The sequence below is a fragment of the Littorina saxatilis genome, linkage group LG7, assembly GCF_037325665.1.
Source record: "Littorina saxatilis isolate snail1 linkage group LG7, US_GU_Lsax_2.0, whole genome shotgun sequence".
In the NCBI taxonomy this organism is placed as follows: Eukaryota; Metazoa; Mollusca; class Gastropoda; order Littorinimorpha; family Littorinidae; genus Littorina; species Littorina saxatilis.
This window is the reverse complement of record NC_090251.1, coordinates 54,389,429-54,394,077: the sequence shown is the minus strand read 5'-3', so window position 1 is coordinate 54,394,077 and position 4,649 is coordinate 54,389,429. Positions and strand designations below refer to the sequence as shown.

General features: G+C 43.6%; 1 long non-coding RNA gene across 1 annotated transcript in view; it reads left to right on the top strand.

The window, feature by feature from the left end:
* Window positions 1–3,716, top strand: part of LOC138970393 (uncharacterized) — a 53,439-nt gene extending 49,723 nt beyond the window's left edge. The window contains exon 3 of the long non-coding RNA XR_011456920.1: window positions 2,543–3,716. This is a non-coding gene — a long non-coding RNA (uncharacterized lncRNA). The remainder of the gene's footprint in view (window positions 1–2,542) is intronic.
* The last annotated feature ends 933 nt before the right edge of the window (window positions 3,717–4,649 follow it).

Here is a 4,649-nt window from a genome sequence, read left to right as displayed (position 1 = left end):
CAGAAACTTAGGAAGTTGAATGTGAACCCTTCTATCCTTCAAACTTTCTACCGCTCTTTCATCGAGTCTGTCATCACTTTTGGTTTTGTGTCCTGGTATGGAGGTCTGAGTGTGAAGAACAGGAATGTCTTAGTGCGAATGGTGAATGTCAGTAGCAAGGTGATTGGCAGGCAGCAAGCAAGTGTGGAGTCCCTGTATGAAAAGCGTGTGGTGAGAAAGAGTAGGCGGATAGCTTCAGATAGGTCCCATGTCCTTGCCCACCTCTATGAACTCCTTCCCTCTGGCCGTAGACTTCGCACGCACAAAGCTAGGACACTCAGGCTGCAAAACAGCTTCATCCCCAAATCCATCACCCTTGGCAACATGTAAACACATCCACATACCCGACTCAGCCCCTCTTCTGCCAGTGCAATCAGTAGTAATGTACATGTATGTATTGGTTTTATGTACGTCCGTATTTTTTTTCTGTGATATATTGTATGCTATGATTTTTTTGCAATGATGTTTAGCCATAGTCCGTTATACGCGTAGGTGTGCGAGAATATGTAAGCGCAGTGCTTTAAAGATGTCCATGTGGGAATGTGTAAGTGGGCGTAGTCGAATGTCCATGTGGGAATGTGTAAGTGGAGCGTATAAGAAGGTGTAAGTGGAGCGTGGTCGAATGTCCATGTGTGAATGGGTAAGTTGAGCGTATAAGAATGTGTAAGTGGAGCGTGGTCGAATGTCCATGTGTGAATGGGTAAGTTGAGCATATAAGAATGTCCATGTGTGCGACTGTGTAAGTGAGACATGGATGTGTTCATGACTGAATGCGTAAGCACAATGCAAGGAATGGCCAGAGAGGTATGTGGGAGGTGTGTTTATAACCTGCCCTGTTATATAGTGCTAAATGTCTTATGTAAAAACAATGTCCTGTTTGTATTATTGTTATGTACCACGCCTGAATTTCTCTATGAGATAATAAAGTATTCTTATTCTTATTCTTATTCTTAATATGTTGACCTTATTCATCCCTCCCCTACCAGCTCCAACCCCCAGCTTCCTGTATCTCCATTTCTTTCACATTGGTCTTATCCTCCGCTTAAACATTATGATTTTCTGTGAGTCATTACTTCTATCATCATCCTCCTCCTCCTCCTCCTCCTCGTCGCCATCGTCGTCGCCATCATCATCATCATCATCATCATCATCATCATCATCATCATCATCATCATCATCATCATCATCATCATCATCCTCTTTCTCTTCTTCCTCCTCGTCGTCGCCATCGCCATCGTCGTCGTCGCCATCATCATCATCATCATCATCATCATCATCATCATCATCGTCATTTTCGTCATTTTCGTGGTCGTGTTCATTATCATCATCACCAGCGTCCTCGCCGTTGAGGACGCAATAATTTGTCAGATAGTGAAATGAGTGTTAGTAATTTCGTTTTTACCCACAACATTCTCTTTTCCTTATCACAGCTCCTCTCTTCTCGCCTTCCTCCTCTTCGCTCAAAAGTCAAACTTATCACCCGCTATCCTTCTCCCTCAAGTCAACCTTTGATGATAATTGTGTTTCACGCCCTCACGATGAAACCATTTGGTGCATGTTCCCGGATGTTACCCCGACTTTAGATGAGATACACAGGTGTTGTGCGCGTTTAGATGTAATCAGCCACCGGCACTTACGGCAGAATGACCGAGGTCGTTTACGTGCCACTGTGGTGACACGGGGTTGGGACATGGATGTCGTCTCTGAGTCTGCACATAAAGTTGACCCGTGTTCGATCCGTCCATGACTAGATTCGAACCCGTGACCATAGGGTCAAAATCAACCTTTCATGTTGACACACGTTAAATATCCTTCCATCTTGACTCCAGCCTTGTTGATACTTTGAGTCCTGACACAAGCACAATCCCTTACTCGTAGCAAGATCTAGATCAGCACTTTTCAGGACGTATACGGGTGTTACGCGTGATTGTTCTGAATAGTGACTATTACATGATTGTTCTGAAAGTCTACTATTTATTTTATCGTAATCATGTAAGCCCTCATACGTGATTGTTCTGAAAGCTTACTAATTTACATGATTGTTCTGAAACTCTACTAAAGGTAAACTTGCTTCACCCGTGAAATGTTGTCAGATATGGAGCAATATGTATACCCCTGCCCAACGAAGTGTGTTTGAGTTGATCCGTCTTCTGTGTGCGCGACAGCTTCAGATGTGTGTTTGAGTTGATCCGTCTCTTCACTCCCTTTTTTTTTTTAGGTGTAGGGGGTAGGGGAGGTTTGTTCATATCAACTGACACTTTATCTAATTCATATACAAAATTCTGGTGGTTGCTGTGTAATAACTTTTACCTTTTTTTAATTTTTTTAATTTTTTTATCATTGTGTGCCTATGCGTCCCAAAGGACAGCTTGTAAGAAAAGGCGTAGCCTTAAATCTTAATCCTTGTTAAATAAAGTTCAGTTCAATTCAATTCTCTCTCTCTCTCTTTCTCTCTCTCTCTCTCTCTCTCTCTCTCTCTCTCTCTCTCTCTGTATGCTTTCAGAACCCCGCAGGCGTGCAACAACCTTGCGAACGGAGCGATACTTGACCCCAGCAGGTGAAACCGTCCCTTGTCCTCCTGACATGACAGAGTACGAGTGCTACCACACCTTCATGGCGGTCTGGACGCGACTCCTTCAGACGACCAAGAGAGGAGCTTCCCCAGCACTCGACAGAGAAGCCCAGGAGGCTCTGCTGGCAAGAACAATACAGAAGAGCAAGAGAGGAGATTCTCCAGTTCTTGACAGAGAAGCTCAGGAATCGCAGGCTCTGCTGGAAAGAATGCTGCAGAAGAACAAGCGAGTGGCACTTGCTGGCAGCGAGTCTGAGGACGCTTTGGCCTTGTGGAATCATCTGGTGCAGAAAGACAGGGGAGTCAGTGGAACCAGCAGCAGGAACAACCAGGAATCTCTGTCAAGTTAGAGGGATTGTTTTGGAGAACATCAGGATCTTGTGATCAGTCGTGGTATGCGTAGGTTTCAGCATGAATTGGGGCTGCGAAGTTGTCTGTGAAAGTATCTAAATGTTGTCACACGGTTGAAGTTTACTGATGGAATGGGATTCTGGGCTGAGACACACGAAGCGAAACTGGGTGCCACCCAAATTAATGGTACACATCCCCGGAATTGGATTGGTTCAAAATGAGATATCTTGTGATTTCAACAAATCAGAGCCCGCGGTTCGTTCCCACCCAGTTGGGTGGCACCCAGTTTCGCGTCGTACACCTCAGCCCTCGTGATCTCCTGTCTGAATTGTGAACATGATCACCGAATCGAATATTGATTTTTTGTTGGACTTTGTAGGCTCGTCTCAGTGTAATATCCGATTTAATTTGAAATTGTTGATTGGTTTTAAATATGGATTGCAGCAACTCATCAGGATAGGACATAGTTATTAAGAGTGGTGTAGCACCCAAAGTGGATTATCCTTTTGATTAAGGTGATCCATTTTACACTCAGTGATCAGACATTCTCTATTTTTCTGATTTTGGCTGCCCTGTGTAAACCTTCTTGAACTCACTACCCCCCCCTCCCACCCCCACTCTGATAAATATGTCTACACTCACGCGAGTTTAAAGCATGGCTGAGGCCCGACTTTGTATTGCCAGTAAAAGTGTGTTTTTCTCTCCAGTACTTCTTTCTATAAAATGTACAAATGATTACCACACACACACACTCACACACGCTTCGCACACACACACACACACACACACACACACACACACACACACACGCGCACACACACACGCACACACGCACACACACACACACTTTCTCTCTCTCTCACTCTTTCTGTACCTTTCTCTATCTCTGTCTCTCTCTGTCTGTCTCTCTGTTTGTCTAGCCTATGTCTGTCGGTCCCTCTGTCTCTGTTTCTTTGTCTCCCTTCTCTCCATTCCTGATCTTTCAAACAACATGCAATTTAAAGAAGTAAAAAAAGAAAAAGAGGTTCAGTTAACTTAGTAAGTCACACCAGAATCCAAAGTGTTTAGTATTTAAAGACCACTTTTATGAACCATGTTAGGTTTTCCAGTTTTTTTGTTTGTTTTGTTTTGTTTTTTAAACTGCAGATTGATAATGTGTGAGTTGAAAGAGAAAGTGACATGCTTTTGACAATAAAGAGGCTGACATTCGTATACCTCATCCTTGTTCGTGTTAACTCTGTCTGTCTGTCTGTCTGTCTGTCTGTCGCTGTGTATTTATCTCTCTATCTGTCTGTGTGTCTGTATGTGTGTGTGTTCGTGCGGGCGTGTATTTGTGTGTGTATGTGTGTGTGCGTGTGCGTGTGTGCGTTTGTGTGTGTTTGTGTGTGTGCGTGTGCGTGTGTGCGTTTGTGTGTGTTTGTGTGTGTGACTTTCTACCTGCGTGTCTACGCGTCTGTACCTCTATGTATCTTTCCCTCCTTATCTCTTTGTGGAAGAAAGAGGAGGGAATCGAAAAATGAAATGAGATCAACCAGTACACTCAAATAACCATTACTCTCTTTTTTTTAACAATTAACGCAACAAACGACAATGTCGTGTCAATTCTTGGAAGAAAAAAGTCCTTAAACAATTAAGAGGAATATGGGGTTTCTTGAGCAAATCGTCAACAAAAAAATCGATGGTCTAG